The sequence below is a fragment of the Berghia stephanieae genome, chromosome 1, assembly GCF_034508935.2.
Source record: "Berghia stephanieae isolate SIO BIC M18660-M18661 chromosome 1, UCSD_Bste_1.3, whole genome shotgun sequence".
Classification (NCBI taxonomy): domain Eukaryota; kingdom Metazoa; phylum Mollusca; class Gastropoda; order Nudibranchia; family Aeolidiidae; genus Berghia; species Berghia stephanieae.
Genome location: NC_088360.1, coordinates 133,373,668 through 133,391,744, shown reverse-complemented (window position 1 = coordinate 133,391,744; position 18,077 = coordinate 133,373,668). Strand labels below are relative to the sequence as shown.

The following is an 18,077-nucleotide window of genomic DNA, read 5'->3' as shown; positions in this document are numbered from 1 at the left end:
ATATGATAGGTTTTAGATTCGTTATTCCCTATCAGTATCTATAATATTGATGACATCATCATCATCATCATCATCATCATCATCATCATCATCATCATCATCATCATCATCATCGTCATCGTCATCGTCATCATCATCATCATCATCATCGTCATCATCAGTATAATTATCATTATTATTATTATTATTATTATTATTATTATTATTATTATTATTATTATTATTATTATTATTATTATTATTATTATTATTAATATAATATCATCATCATCATCATCATCATCATCATCATCATCATCATCACTTTAATCGTTAGCGTTGTTATCATTAGAATTAGTAATATCAAATATTTATGTTAATACACTTTTAAGCTTAATGGAAGTTTTGTTTTTGTTTTTGTTTGGTTTTTTAAATATCCAAAGCTCACACTTAAAATTTTCACAATCCATTCAATTATGAAAACAAATTAAATAATACCACGAATATCAACCAAAAATCACATGACGCCATAACGTTGTGCAGCTTATGTGGTATGACACTCGCTTTCGGATCGGAAGGTCCTGGGTATAATTAAGGACCCCTATGTAAAGCGCTTTGAGCTTTGAGCACTGTTTAGTATGAACTTTGAGCACTGTTTAGTATGAGCTTTGAGCACTGTTTAGTATGAGCTTTGAGCACTGTTTAGTATGAGCTTTGAGCACTGTTTAGTATGAGCTTTGAGCACTGTTTAGTATGAGCTTTGTAGAAATTGCTCTAAAGATAGTATGCGCTTGGCTAAAAAGCTCATAACATTGCCATCCGGAAGTATAACGGAGCGATACACAAAACTCTGTGTAACCATGAACTTTTAAATTCTGGTTCATACAGTTTAGTGAGAATTACTCATAAACGTGGATGGCAAAAACAACAACAAGACCTAAGTGACGTCATCTTCGTTCTATCTATAGATAGAAGGAAGTGACGTCACTCGATTCTTTGTTATTGTTTTTGTTTTGTTTTTGTTTTTGCTATCCGCGTTTATTAGTAAGTCTCACTTAACTGTATGAACCAGACTATAATCGTTCATGGTTGCACATAGTTTAAGTGTGTGTTGGTCCGTTATGCTTCCGGATGGCAATGTTGTGAGCTTCTTAGCCAAGCGCATACAATGTCTATTGCCAAATCTTTTTACAATAATAATAATAATAATAATATATTATGGGTTTTGTCCCCTGACAGGTGTGAGGACGCCTGCACAAAGGAGTTGTCACAACCAATCAGAATAAATAGAGATCCTAGTGGATAATAATATGACAAAAACAACAATAGGCTACAAAGAGAATTTTAACACGAGACAGCAATTTCTATCATTATAACACTGCCACCCCTTGATAAAAACACGTATTCAAAAAATAAATATTTGGCCAGAAAACTCATCCTTCAAAAATCAATTGATTAAAACGACCCTCATCTTGGAAAAAAAAAACCCTCTGAAATCTGAGAGATCATTGAAGACGCAGGTTTGAGAGATTATGACGAGATGATGGTCATATAAATCGACTGATATTTGAAGGACGAGTTTTCTGGCCAAATTTTTAATAGGTGTTTTGTTAGGGTTTTTATTTTTTTAATTTTTTTTTTTAAGAATACGACACAGATATAGTAGTGAGGCAGTCTAGCCTCAACAAATACCCATATTATTTTAAAATTTGGCCAGAAAACTCGTCCTTCAAATATCGATCGATTTAAATGACCCTCATCTTGGCAAAAACTCTCAAACCCGGGACTTCACGAAGTCCCAGGTTTGAGAGTTTTTGCCAAGATGAGGGTCATTTTAATCGATCGATATTTGAAGGACGGGTTTTCTGGCCAAATTTTTAAATACGTGTTTTTCCAGAGTACGGCAGGCCTGATTCCTGATGCTGTGGCAATACTATTATATATATATATATATATATATAATTACTGAGCCAGCAAAGTTATAAACAGGACAGTATAGGCCTAATGACAGACCTACTAAATGCGTTTGGGTTCGTAACAGCAAAGGGAGAGAGAGAGAGAGAGAGAGAGAGAGAGAGAGAGAGAGAGAGAGTGTGTGTGTGTGTGAAGGGGGGGGGGTAGAGAGGGATGGAGAGTGGGAGAGTAGAGAGAGAAAAGATAGAGGGGAAAGAGCGAGAGAGAGGGGGGGGGGAGAAGATATGAGAGACAGAGAGAGAACGAGAGAGGGAGAGAGAGAGAGGGGGGGGAGAGAGAGAGAAAGAAAAGATAGCGGGGAGAGAGATAGCGAGGAAGAGAGAGAAGAGACGAGAAACTGACGGAAAGAGAGGGAGAGAGAGAGAGAGAGAGAGAGAGAGAGAGAGAGAGAGAGAGAGGAGAGAGAGAGAGAGAGGGAAGGAGAGAGAGAAAGATAGAGGGAGAGAGAGAGAGAGAGGAGAGAGAGAGAGAGAAAGATAAGGAGAGAGAGAAGAGAGGGAGAGAGAGAGAGAGAGAGAGGGGAGAGAGAGAGAGAGAGAGAGAGAGAAGAGAGAGGAGAGAGAGAGAGAGAGAGAGAGAGGGGGGGAGAGACTGACGCCAAAGAGATCGATACGAGGAGGAATGATGACATAGAATGAATTCACATCACGATGTCTGCAAGATGTCATAATCCTATATAAGACCCGCCATCCCAATACGGGATGATGTCGGGATGTCCTGAAGATGTGGATTCATTTTCTGTCGCCACAAATTTAATTTATTTTCTTTATTTTGGAGAATAAAAACAATTTCTTATATAGTAGAAAAAAAAAAACAAAAAAAAACAACCCAAAAGTTCGTATTTCGTTAAATTTCATATTATGATGGTCGGCGGATCAAACCTCTGAAGTCTACATAATACGAGCTTTGCGCAAAGTTCGTATATGAAATAATTCTGTAATCGTTCATTTCCTCTACGTACAGTAATATAATACACGATACAACGACCAAAACATGGAAATGAAGCCAAAGCTAGTACGTATTTCAAATCGCTGTCCAGATCGTTCTCTATTGGATCCAATAGTCAGATGTCACGTATCCCAGCAACGGCGGCCATCGTGGTTCTAAATAAAGAAAAGCGGTATTTTTATTCTTCATGCTGGCTATAACTTTTCATATGTCTTGTGATCAGAATGTGTAAAAGTCAAAACATGATCAGATTTATAATGAGTTTTTTCCCTCTGGATACGCTTTAATGCTCGTCGGAGAAATATTTCATAAGGGCGTCGGCCATTGTTCCGATAGTTTAGAGCCAGTTACTAAGTTACCATGCGTCATTACGAGGGAAGTGACGTTACGACTGTTGAAGCGTATTCCCGAACAACCGCCGATCCTGCCTGCTGTTTGGTTTGGTCCGACATGAAATCAGGACGACTGACTGGCCTTGACAGTTTGATAACAATAAATACGCCATAATTATATGATATGATATATCATGTTATATACCAGACAGTGTCATATCAATATCATAGGGGGGGGGGGGGCGACAGTCCAGCTAATGGCAATCATGGTGTTATTCAGACAAACACACACACACACACACACACATACAAATAGATAGATAGATAGATAGATAGATAGATAGATAGATAGATAGATAGATAGATAGATAGATAGATAGATAGATAGATAGATAGATAGATAGATAGATAGATAGATAGATAGATAGATAGATAGATAGATAGATAGATAGATAGATAGATAGATAGATAGATAGATAGATAGATAGATAGATAGATAGATAGATAGATACAGATGGATTGATAGACAGATAGATAGATAGAAGATAGATAGATGATAATAATAATAATAACAATAATAATAATAATAATAATAATAATAATAATAATAATAATAATAATAATAATAATAATAATAATAATAATAATAATAATTAATAACAAAATAATAAAAATAATAATAATAATAATAATAATAATAATATAATAATAATAATGCTCAAAACTTATATAGCGCTATAACTCCGAGACACCAGACTCTAAGCGCTTAAATTACAAATTACTTTGGCTGAAACATAATCATTTACACACACAAGCACATACACACACACACACACACACACAACACACAACACAAACCAGACCTATCTTGCTTCTTATACCATCTACTAAAATCGAGAAAGATATGTTTTAAGCAAACGTTTAAAAATAGACAAAGATTCTTTTTCACGAATGCTCTGCGGTAAGGCGTTCCAAATAGAGGGTCCGAAATGAGAAAAGGATCTCATTCCAGCATTTTTCCGAATTCGAGGGACAACTAGTTTTATGGAATCACTGGCCGAACGTAAGGGGCGGGGTTTTGAATATCTTTCAATTAGTTCCGAAAGGTAGGAAGGGGCAGTACCTTCAAGACAACGATACACTAGAACACAAGCTTTGAATTTAATCCTTTTCTCAACAGGCAGCCAATGCAGGTCATGAAGTAGAGGTCAGGCAGATAGATAGATTGATAGATGGATATATAGACATAGATATATGGATGGATGGACACATAGATAGATGGATAGACACAAAGATAAAGAAGTCTGAGAAACGGGGGGGGGGGGGGGAGACAGCGAGGGACAGACAGACAGAAAGAGAGATGGGGGGGGGGGGGGGGTAAAATTGATGACTATTTTTAGCACTGGATGTAAGAGATGCCACCTGGACGAAATGAACTTCAATGACAGATTTTACCCCGACAACATTGAATGTCAAAAATCTGGAAATGTCAACGAGCAATGAAATGCTCTCTCTCTCTCTCTCTCTCTCTCTCTCTCTCTCTCTCTCTCTCTCTCTCTCTCTCTCTCTCTCTCTCTCTTTCTCTCTCTCTCTCTCTCTCTCTCTCTCTCTCTCTCTCTCTCTCTCTTTCTTTCTTTCTCTCTCACCCAAGCGTACAAACACACACAGACACACATACACACACATACACACACACACACACACACTCCATCTCCCTTTCGAAGCACAAACACATAAAAGAAGGCATAAATTCCTTCAAGACGAGATTTAAACGATTTAAAACACACCCCGCCCTCTTGACTACACCTGTAATTTGTCTGCCTAATCAATACCTATTCAACGTCACACAATCAGCTATCCACAAAATCAATAAAATCCACTGAACTATCGATTGACACTTTGGAAATATAGACTTCTGAATCACAATAATAAATAAAACAATAGTAGAAACATTATTATTATTATTATTATTATTATTATTATTATTATTATTTTATTATTATTATTATTATTATTATTATTATTATTATTATTATTATTAATAATAATAATAATAATAATAATAATAATAATAATAATAATAATAATAATAATAATAATAATAATACTGCTACCACTCCTCCTCCTCCTCCTACTACTACTACTACTACTACTACTACTACTACTATCTACTACTACTACTACTACTACTATTACTACTACTACTACTATACTACTATATACTACTACTACTACTACTACTACTACTACTACTACTACTACTACTACTACTACTACTACTACCACTACTACCACACTATTATCATCATTTTTAACATTACTGAAACCAAAATCCACTTTTTGAATTGTCCATACATAATATAATCCATGAAAATCTCACAAACATTCCGCCATCATTTTTAAACGAATAATTTGAATCTAGAATTTCGTTGGTTGTTTACATTTCACATAGCAATAGACGGACTCCTGCTAGTGTTGAACGAACGCCTTTCATTCAGTCAGTCATTTGACATTCTTCTACGGTAAGACAGTCAGTAACGGGTCGTTGTCTCCGAGTGAAATAACCGACGAAGACAGACGAAAGTTATATCGAACACAAGTCTAAATTCAACACAAACGAAATAATGGACGGCGGCCAACATGACGCTATAATGGCTCTAGTCCACTGAATTGGAATTCAGAATCTCGGGAGCAAGCACCGAAGTAAAGATCTGAATAAGTCGTGTAGTGTATTGTATGAAAGGTGCCGGACAAGGCAAAAAAGAAAAATACAAAAAAAAAACAAAAAAAAAACAAACAAAAAATACAAGTAATGGTAGCACGTCTGACCGGTAACCAGAAGGTCTAAGGTTCGATCTCAGACTGATTTTTTGGGATGTTTTGTTTGTTGTTGTTTTTTCGTGTTTTGTTTTTTTTTTTTTGTTGTTGTTTTTTTTTTTTTTTTTTTTTTTTTTTCTTGTGTTTTTTTTTTCTTGCTTTATCTGGCACCTTTCGGGTACACTTGTTCAGTTCTTTAAATTGGAATTCAGAAGAAAAACGATATTACAACTGCCGTACAATATAGATAGATAGTAGAACATGATATCCAGTCTCTTTGCGCATACTGAAAAAAAAAATCATCAAAATATTTTGGTCAGCAAAATCGTCCTCCATATATCGATAGATGTGTGTAGTCATAGTGTGAACCTTACAATAGAGATTCCTTGAAATTTTGTATTTCAACTATGTGATGCTGGTCCCTAAAAAATGTCAAAACATGCAGATTCTATTTTGAAAAAGTTGACAATTTTGAGTTATGGCCCCTGACACGTCATTAGTTCAAAATTGAAGGAGATGGGATTATTATGACAGATACACACACAAAAACCGCCTTAAAATCGATACTGGTCAAATAACAAAATAAAAAATTAGATGACATAATATCATGTTATATATTGACTTGCAAAACACATGCTATTTCTACTTTGTGTCAAATGAGTTATTGCCGTTTAAGGACGTTTGAGCCGGAAGCAGAGGGAGGTGTGACGTCACGAGTTCTGCTTTCTCATGTCAGTGAAGTTAAGTACATGGTTGAGCTAGGATCTAGAAATCAAAGAGCGATCTTAAAACAAAATTTAAGTTTAAGCTGACGCACAACTACTCGACCGTGAAATGTGGACAATACGTGGGTTGATTCCAAGAAAAAGACAAAGCTTGAATTCTTGTAAACACTTGGTCATGAAACAAACCGGACCTAAATCATTACATTAAAATATTTCACCCTTTCAAATCATTCAAGAGTGAAAAAAACGTGAATTTGCATAAACTGTCATTGTGCTATGACAGGGTTTCGATTTGATCATTATGCTGATAAACAGAGCTGCCTATTTGAAATTTCAAAAATTCGTAGTTCCCAAAGGAAAAATAGAAAAAGTAACTTTAAATAGCTTCACAAATAAACAATTTGCTCTCAGCATGGCCCAAAAATGTTTTAATTTTCTCCAAAATTAACTTTAAATAGCTTCACAAATAAACAATTTGCTCTCAGCATAGTCCAAAACTGTTCTAATTTTCTCTCCCTAAAGTTCCCTATCCATAAATTCAACAATATCTGACTCCATTGTGCATTTGAAGCAGGCGAAGAATAATCTTAAAAGTTTAAATCATTTCACAATGTCATTAATTGGGGTAGAGCTTATAAGCATTTTCGCATACTATTCTGTGTGTCTGTGTGTGTGTGTGTGTGTGTGTTTGTTTGTTTGTTTGGGTTTGTTACAAGAGACTCATCGTTACTTTTTTCTCACAAACGAAAAACAGTAAGCAGTTGTTTTAAAACTGCATAATAATTGAAAGAGTTATGAGAGTAAAGAATCTGACACAATTATTGTGGAAAGAATCTGACAGCTGCATTGGTGGACACACGCTATAATAGAGAGACACGACCCGTGTTGATGTCCTTTCTGCCTGATTATTCCTATCAATAACAATTGAGATAGACAGGTCTCTCCGGTCCAGACAAAACAGATTTTAATTTAATTTGGCCAGAAAATATAAATTTCAAACAGCAATCCAATAAGACCCCCCCCCCCCTTTTCCATCTCGACCCAACTTGTTTTGAAAAACCTGAAATTGAGATTTCATAGCGGTCTCGGGTTTAAAATATTATTTTGACAAGTTGTGGGCCAGTTTATATTGATCGATATTTGCAGTAAATGTTTTCAGGCCAAAATAGAAAAAAATAGAATTTAGTTATATTGAGTAACGACGGGATAAGGGATCAACTGAGTCGAACACTGAAAAAAACACGTATTTATAGTTTTGGCCAGAAAACTCGTTCTTCAAATATTGATTGATCAAAATTACCCTCATCTTGCTAAATAAAAAACAACTCTCAGACCTGGGACTTCTGTAAAGTTACAAACTTGAAATTTGAGAGGTTTTTTAGCAAGAGGAGAGTCATTTGAATCGATCGAGATTTGAAGGACGAGTTTTCTGGCCAAAATATTTAATTATGTGGGGGGTTTTTTCAGAGTGCGGGAAAAGTCTGACGTATGTTTTACAATATTATAGATTACCAATTATCTGATACGGACCTCATAGTAGGGGGTTTATGTAATGGCATGTTTTGGTCGGAACAGTCATAATATACCATACGATACTCTCATCTCTTTGTATTTATTAAACGAGTTATTTTTATACTGCCCAATAACACAACGAGCTTGCGAGTATGTGTTATTATTGCACGATAAAAATATATTGAGTTTAATAAATACAAAGAGATGAAAGAATACGTTTATTCTACCCCTCCAAGTAAGATTATTATATATTTTGTAACCAAATGGTATGGTATTAATACTTCTATTCACCATAATTTGTATCTTTTCCCTTCTGCTTGAATGACAATTTGACCCAAAACTAAAAACGTTGGATTTGCATTCATGGGCACCAAAAGATGATTTGTAATTACCAATCAGCTGTCTAGTGGCCACTACCATATCATCTCATTCATCTGTGGTGTTTCAATCATCCTGTTTTGTTGATAAAGGGGAAACCGGAAACGTTCATTTGATCTGTTTTTGTAATTAAATTAAGCTTACATTCAACTTCACGTTATTATTTATTTCTTCGAGCTTCGAGCAGCAACATTTACACTAAGAAATGTTAGGGTGTTCCAATGAGAGGGCTGGAATAGAATATATTCATCCCAAACATTTGAAAAACTTTCCAGTTAAGTCAGTATTAAAATATACCATGACTACTGTGACAGTTCAGTATAGGACCATCTTTTTTTTTTTTTAATTGAGATTTATATAGCGCAATATCCACTAAATGTGCTCAAAGCGCTTTACAAGGGGTCCCTGGTCAACAGCAACATTTAACATGTAGGACGGGACATGACGCCTGTTAGGCGATATTACAATTTTTCGGACAAACACAACCCTGTTATCGGCCAGGTACTCATTTTACACCTGAGTACGGTGAGAGAATGTGAGTAAAGAGCCTTCTCCAAGGACTCAACTATGCGCCGAGCGCGAGGCTCGAACCTAGGACCTTCCGATCCGAAAGCGAGTGTCATATCACAAGACCACATAGCCGCATCTTAATCCAATGATATGCGAAGTTCAATAAAACAAAACGAAACAAAAGTCCTGCACAAAATCGTTAAAGAGATGTTTCGTCAACACACGTTAGCTTTTGTCCTTCACGTCTTCGTCTAGACAGGAAATTTGATTTCTTAGCCTTTTTCCAAAAATAGCAAGACATGAACATGAATATGAGCTTGAGCTTGGGCTTTTATATAGCGCAATATACACTAAACGTGCTCAAATCACTTTACAAGGGGTCCCTGATCAACAGCAACACGTAACATAAAGGACGTTACATGACGTCTGTTAACGGCCAGGTACTCATTTTACACCTGAGTAAAGTGAGATCAAGAGAATGTGAGTAAAGAGCCTTTTTCCAAGGACTCAACGATGCGCCAAACGAGGCGAGGCTCGAACTCAGGACCTTCCAATCCGAAAGAGATAGTCATACCACAAGACCATAGTACCTACATTTTATAAATTCGACCAATGACTCTATATACCTCATGTAAAAAAAAGTGTATGAAACAGTGTCAGACAAAACAAGAAAGAAAAATTCAAGAGGAAAAAAAATAAAAACAAAAACAAAAAAAAATCAGCATAGATAGTTCGAAGATGACGTCACTCAGGCCTTTGTTATTGTTTTTGCCATCCGAGTTTGTGAGTTGTTCTCACTAAACTGTATTAACCAGACTATAAAAGTTCACAGAGTTTGTGTGTTGGTCCGTTATACTTCCGGATGGCAATGTTGTGAACTCCTTGGCCAAGCGCATTCTATCTATTCTTCGCCTGGTGAAAAAACAAGAGAATTTTCCCTTTAACGCCAATATACATACCCAGACCTACCAACTATCACGACGAAAATTCCGCAGAATTACGGATATTCGATTCCATTCCGAGTACTTCATAAAGGTATCTAATTCAATAAAACCTATTAAAAAACGAATTTATGGTGCCAGAGCTGCTAGCCTATGAAGAAGTTAAAAGCATAATTTTCACGTGTCGTGGACAGCTTGGGGGTCACGATAGTTCAGTTGGTAGAGCACTCGCTTCACACGCAAAGGGACCGAGATCAACCCCGGGTGCATTCGAGATATTTTTTTCCTGACCCCTCTGTCCACCCAACATGCAGTGAATGGGTAGCTGAGCCTGTTAGATTTGGCGGAAAGTACTATACGATAGACTAGCGCCCTATCCAAAGGGTAGCAAGCAATTTGCCATTGTCCGTTCCACGCTATAGAAACCGGGATAAACTCCGGCTCCATGGGCCCAATGGCTCTGAAGAACTACTGGTGGACAGGTTGGTGAATTTAAAAGACAGTTATAATGTCTACTGTGTTATTTATTATTTCCCCTGAAAACTACGAATTTATCATATTAACTTCAAGTCGGCATTTCTGCATACCTGACTCTTAGCATAAACGTGGGGGGGGGGGGGGGGGGGGGGGGCAAGAGAGATTTGTTGGTCTTGAATTGGGAGAATGGCCCTAATGACCATAAGTAGATTGACAAACAATCAGTGACCAATGCCTTCATTGAAAGGCTGGCGGCCAACCACAACCACTATATTATTCTCCTTCCGGTAAACCGATTACGTAAAGTCTACCGTAGTGCACTGTACAAAAATACAAACAAACGGGTAATTTACATTTTGGCCAGAAATTAAGGTTAGTACATATTTTTAGCTTTAAACTTAACTGGAGCTTTTATATAGTGCAATATCCAATAAACGTGCTCAAAGCGCTTTACAAGGGATCCCTAGCCAACAGCAACACTTAACATGTAGGACGAGACATGATGCATGGCGCCTGTTAGGCGATATTACAATTTTTTTCGGACAGAAACAACGTTGTTAACGGCCAGGTACTCATTTTAACACCAGAGTACGGTGAGAGAAAGTGAAAAAAAAATGCTATTTCCAAAAACTCAACTATGCGCCGAGCGAGCGAGGCTCGAACCGAGAACTTTCCGATCCGAAAGCGAGTGCCGAACCAGAAGACCACATAGCAGCACATATGTTTGTCCCTGAATACGTCAGTAATCCCATCATGCATGCGTACCATGTCCCATTTATTATACAGACTACATACAATCTTACTTATTGTAAATCACAATGTCACCCATATTTACAACCACGTTAACCGACAAAACGCCATATTTACATTTTATCAAGAAAAAAATGAATCTGATAAATTACATGACATCGACAGGTTAAAATAATTCCCAAATTGTCAAAAATTGAAAAACATATCAGAAGTCTTGAACCAAAAACTAGAGGGCCTAAATTATGAGCCAAATAAGATGGCGAGAAAGAAACGGGAGTAAATGTGACTCATATATAAGGGAACAACACAAAACAAACGACGTTTCGGCCTTTGGCCTTCTTCAAGTAAACACGAAATATGTTATATGTTTTGAAACGTCGGGGGTCAATTTATCAATCTATCGTTATGGTTATGGTGTTTAAAAAAAAACTTACTTAGTTCAATTTAATAAAACGTGCTCAAAGCGCTTTACATGGGGTGCCGAGCCAACAACAGCACTTAACATAATATAGGCCGAGACATGACACCTGTAAGGCAATAATATTACAATTTTGTCTGACAGAGACAATACTATTTACAGCCAGGTACTCATTTACACCAGAGTACCTTGAGAGAATGTGAAAAAAAAATTGCCTTTTCCACGGTCTCAACGTTGCGCCGCTCAGAACGGGACTCGAACCCATGACCTTCCGAACCAAAGGCGAGTGTTCTACCACAAGAACACATAGTCACACGGGTTAATTTTTTTTCTTCTGACATAAAATATAAAAAAGGCGTTTCGTAAAATGAACTGTAGTTGTATATTATAATAATATGGATTTCGAGAAGCGGGTGTCCACTTGAATTTCATACGTTGTCCACTCATGCATAGATAGCTGACCACTTACTATTCTGTATCATGACCTTACGGTGATAGTGATGAAAGGAAAGAATGGCATATCTAACCATAATGATTAACATAATGAATGGAAAACTACAAACCACATATTTTATTAGTAAGTTAACGATTGCGATCACGTTCCCAACCTATTACGATCGACGAACGACTACGTGGTAGAAAACGAAGATCTGAGGACAGGTCGTTGTTTGTTTTGTTTTTTCGTCGTCGATCACCCTCAACAACAAGACTCAAATCGAGAAGAATTTTCCCCCTAACAAAAATGGCAGACTTCAGTGTGGAGGAAAACTGGAGAGAAATGTGGAATAGGGAAACACCAAGAGGAGGAAACATCATTAAAGATCCAACCAAAAGAGTGCCTGCATTCAATAACCCCAGAAAATACTGGATTTCCTCAAACCGCCTCTTAACTGGACATGGCAGAACTGCATCAAATATGTGCAGATGGAAACTTGGAAACAGTGACACCTGCCAGAAATGTCAGGCAGCCCCAGAGACCAGCGATCACATCGTCCTCCACTGCCCAGTCACTAAACTTGAAGGTGGCTACGAAACCATCCTTAGGGCGGAGGAAGACTTTAGAAGCTGGGTTGACGAAATAAATTTGGCGGTGTAGCCATACGCTACTACTTCTACTACTATAAGTTGAGTTAACTCGCTGTGACGTGACGGTGATAGTGATGAAAGATTGGTGTTACCATAATGATTATCATATATGAGACCTCTCGTCTAAAAACGGTATTAAGACGGGATGATTACGATGCTGAAAATGGAATTTGTAGCCAGAACTATCATGTTTAAGTTGAGTTTATATGCTTTATAGAGGAGAAGGAATATCATATGTTACTGTCCTAAATACCAACGTTTCATATTTTTGACCAGTTTAACTATAATTTGAATTTTTAGCATCTGATCCATCCCGACATAATACCGTTTTGAGACGAAGGGTCACATATCATAATAAATAAGCAAACCACAAACAACAATATATTATACAAAATAATAGACCACCCTGCGGGCACAGATATGTCAAAATTTGCATGTAGTTTTCACGGAGTGCCCTGGCCGTGTTTTAATAATAATAATAATAATAATAATAATAATAATAATAATAATAATAATAATAATAATAATAATAATTATTATTATTATTATTATTATTATTATTATTATTATTATTATTATTATTATCATTATTATTATTATTATTATTATTATTATTATTATTATTATTTTTATTATTATTATTAAGAAGAAGAAGAAGAAGAAGAAGAAGAAGAAGAAGAAGAAGAAGAAGAAGAAGAAGAAGAAGAAGAAGAAGAAGAAGAAGAAGAAGAAGAAGAAGAAGAAGAAGAAGAAGAAATATTCATTATCCAGTAAGGACTATTCATAAAGACGGAGTTTATCCCGGTTTCAATATAACTGATAATAGCAATTGTTTGTTACCTTTTGGATAGCACGTTAGTCTATCGCAAAGTATTTCCCGCCCGATTCTATCAAACCCAGCAACCCATCAATCAATCATTCTATCATTAGGACTCTCTCTCTCTCTCTCTCTCTCTCTCTCTCTCTCTCTCTCTCTCTCTCTCTTCTCTTCTCTTCACTTCTCTTCTCTTTTCTCTCGCTCACACACATAAACAAACACACACACACTCTCTCTCTCTCTCTCTCTCTCTCTCTCTCTCTCTCTCTCTCTCTATCTCTCTCTCTCTCTTTCTCTCTCTCTCTTTCCCTCGCTCACACAGATACACACACTCTCTCTCACACACACACACACACACACACACACACACTCACTCTCTGCCCCTCTCACTATCCCTCTCTCTATATATCAATCTATCTAGCCACCTCCCCCTCACCTCATTTTTCCAAATCCCCTGTTCCATTTCCATTTCACGGTTAATGACCTTTCCAGACACATTACATATTTAATATTATGACAAAACAAGTGAGCAAAGTTTACCCATAACACCATCTCATAAATTGTGACATTTTCTCTCAAGAATAAATTCTGACCCAGCCGACAATTACACCGACTTCCAAGAGCAACTCGGTCAATGAACCCGTTAACTGTCGTGCTTGGAACTCGGAAGACAATTTAAAAAAATAAATAAATAAATAAAATAAATAAATAAAATTCCCTTTATTCATCCCATAGGGGAAATTATTCTCTTGGGTCTATTCCAAGGGGAGACTGGAATAACCCAGGCGTCAGCCGCAGTGCAGCGCCGCAAATTGAGCTAGGGCGAGATGGCTTGCTCAAGGCCACACAGCGCAGCGGCGGGTAATCGAACTTGGTACCTTTTGGGTACGAAGTAAAGACCGTACCGCTGAGCCACGCTGACCCCCCTAAATATAAATTTAGCCAGAAAACTCGTCCTTTAATAAATGGAAGTCCCAGTTTGGTGGGGGGGTTTTTCTGCCAAGATGAGGGTCATTTTAATCGATCGATATTTGAAGGACGAGTTTTCTGGCCAGAATTCTTTTATTGTGTCGTTTATTTTTCTCTTTGTTTGTTTTGATTTGGGGGGAGAGAGGGGTTATTTGTTTTGTTTTGTTTTTCGGTTTTGTCTTATTTTGTTTTGTTGATTTTTAATTTGTTGTTTGTTATTTGTTTGTGTCTTTGTTTTGTTTTGTTTTGTTTTGATTTTTTATGGGGGGGGGGGTAAATCTACGATAATGTTGTAAGTAGACGTCACTCAGGTCTTTGTTATTGTTTTTTTGCCACCCATACTAAACTGTATTAACCAGACTCTAAAACGTTCAAGGCTACACAAAGTTTTGTGTGTTGGTACGCTTTACTTCCGGATGGCAATGTTGTGAGTTTCTTTGCCAAGCGCATACTATCAATAGGCTCATTGTTGCTCGCCCTCCTGTTCCATTAGAAAATTGCAATTCCGATAAACTGGAAATCTGTATTTGTCGTCTGGCGTGGGTGTAGACGAGATGTGGATATAATAATATGTTGAAATATCTCAGAAATTGAGTTAATTATTGTGGTTTAGTGTCCGTCTGTCAGCTGGGTGGTAACCATATCGTCTGTTAGAAGTTGTGTTTGCGCAATTGTATTTATAAAAAAGAATAAATAATGAACTTATATAGCGCCTAAACATCACGTTAATCGTGCTCTGCGGGGCTTTCCATCATAGTAACATATAAACAAAACAAAGACAAAAAAAAATCACGACACTACATAATAATAAGCATGAATATAGGGAATGAGATTAGCGGAAGAGTAGCGTCCCTTGATTGGACGTCACCTTACAGAGAGAACGTCAATTTGGTTTTGCGCATGCGTCTCTCTCGTCCTCTTCCGCTAATCTCATTCCCTATAGAAACAAAATCTAAGCAACATCTATTTCATAAATAAAAATAAGCCTTACGAAACAACTGAGTCTGCAGACATTTCCTGAAAGATGATACATTTTCACAGGACTTTGTCCGAGGACTGAGTGCGTTCCATGGGTATTAACATCCGCCACGGCCTATGTTATAACCAGGTACTCACTCCGTGTCCCCATAGCTCATTTGGTAGAGCACTCGCTTCACACACAAAGGAAATGAGATCTATCCCAGGTGAAGTCGGGGCTTTTATTTCTGATCTAAAATTGAATCAAAACATTGTCCATTACAACAATGTTAAATTCGGCCCATCTTTAGTGGGTTCGGATGTCAGACCTGCATAAAATATATTATGAACACGCCGCTTTTGCCTGTTTCACGCTATGGAAACCGGGATAAACTCCGAATCCATGAGCCCGATAGCTCTGAAGGACTCATACTGTTTTATTTTTTAGTCACTGACCGAGCTCAATCTCGATTAAATAAAAATTCATGTATGGAAAAACCGCCATCAAGTTTTGCGTCATGGAGTTAAAAAAAACCCACAAAACCTGCGATAACAATCACAAACTAACATTGACAATGACAGCAAATCGCCGGCAACAGATGTCTGTTATGAAGACATGGCGTTCGTTCGTTCGTTCGTTAATCCAGCTTGTAATTCTAAAGCCGTTGTCATATCAATTTTGCGACCAAAGTATTGGCTAGGAAGACGAGGTAAACAAAACGTGCGGTTTGTTATCGTTATCATCGCGGTGGTTATGTTTACCATCATCATCATCATCATCATCTTCATCATCATCATCATCATCATCATCATCATCATCATCATCATCATCATCATCATCTTTATCATCATCATTATCACCATCATGATTATCATCATCATTATCATCATCATCATCATCATCATCATCATCATCTTTATCATCATCATTATCATCATCATGATTATCATCATCATCATGATTATCATCATCAAGACCATCATCACCGTTATCATCATCATAACAAAGAGCTGAGTGATGTCAATTTCGTTCCATCTATACATTTTCAAGTCACTTTCAGACATCTGAAACACTTGAGATTGAGCTTGAGCTTTTACATAGCGCAATATCCACTAAACGTGCTCAAAGCGCTTTACAAAGGGTCCCTGGCCAACAGCAACACGTAACATGTAGAATGAGACATGACGCCATTTAGGCGATATTACAAATTTTTTTTCGGACAAAGACAACGTTATCAACGGCTAGGTACTCATTTTACACATGAGTACGGTGAGATAATGTGAGTAAAGAGCCTTTTCCAAGGACTCAACTATGCGCCGAGCGAGGCTCGAACCCATGACCGTCCGACCTTAAAGCGAGTGTCATACCACAAGACCACATAGCCACAAAATAAGGTAACACAATTTGAATAAGTGGTATAAAAATCTCACGTGAGATTTTGTGAAGACAAGAATCGGATAGCAAGTTAAATAAATACAGAAAACCAGATGACATTTTACACGTTAACTGGCGTGAACTGGAAAAACCCGTATTTAAAAATTTGGCCAGAAAACTTGTCCTTCAAATATCGATCGATTTAAAATGGCACTCATCTTGGCAACAAAACAAAAACTCTCAAACCTGGGACTTTGCGAAGTCTTGATTAAAGTCCCAGGTTTGAGAGATTTTGCAAAGACGAGGCTCGTTTAAATCGATCGCTATTTAAAGGACGATGTTTTCTGGCCAAATTTTTTCAATACGAGTTTTGTCCTGAGTACGGCCTTTAAATGTTTATACCATGCCGTGACTTTATGATTTCTTCAACATTCCCCGAGCCCATATTGCGCTCATTAGCCACTTGGTGATTGCACAGGTAAAGTCATTAAGTTTTGGCAAGACAGAGTACGGCATTCTGGCAACTCAGAGTCCTTGACCTTGGCCTTGGCCTTGACCCAACCGTTCCCTCTACAGACCTACCAACTCCTAAAAATTGGGTGAAAGTGAAAGTGAAACTTTAAGCTGCTGTAACAAAAAGCAAGGAACTAAAAATGAAAATAACCGTTTTGAAAGAGAACAAAATACCAAGGACAGAACGTTTCGTGATCAACACTCTTCTTCAGCGATAAAAATATGAATGCATCATCTATTTCCTTGCTGTCTCTTAGGTTTTAAGTGAGACGGACAATTGCAATTTCTTGCTATCCTTTGGATGGGGCTCTAGTCTATCGCAAAGTACTTCCCGCCATATCTAACAGAACAACAGTGGGTGGACAGAGGGCTCAGAAGAAGAAAAAAAATCTCAAATACACCCGGGATTGATCTCGGTGCCTTTGCGTGTGAAACGAGTGCTCTACCAACGGAGCTGTCGGGACCAATGAATTAATCAGTATTACAAGAAGATGTTAATATGAAGTCACGTTTTCTCGTCAAAATGAAAAAAAAATATTGTTTTAAATAAAATTAAATTAAATTAAATTCCCTTTATTCATCCCTGTGGGGAAATTTGC

At 37.2% G+C, this 18,077-nt stretch overlaps 1 protein-coding gene across 6 annotated transcripts in view; it reads right to left on the bottom strand.

Moving 5' to 3' along the window:
- Positions 1-18,077, bottom strand: part of LOC144963242 (inositol-trisphosphate 3-kinase A-like) — a 229,350-nt gene that overhangs the window by 97,981 nt on the left and 113,292 nt on the right. Inside the window, exon 1 of one of the 6 annotated variants that reach the window (XM_078897092.1) lies at positions 5,589-5,825. The exons of 4 other annotated variants lie outside the window; for them this stretch is intronic. The gene's annotated coding sequence lies outside the window, so the exon portion shown is untranslated. Of the gene's footprint in view, positions 1-5,588; positions 5,826-18,077 lie in introns of those variants that run through there. One more of the 6 variants, XM_078897090.1, reaches the window with a different exon arrangement.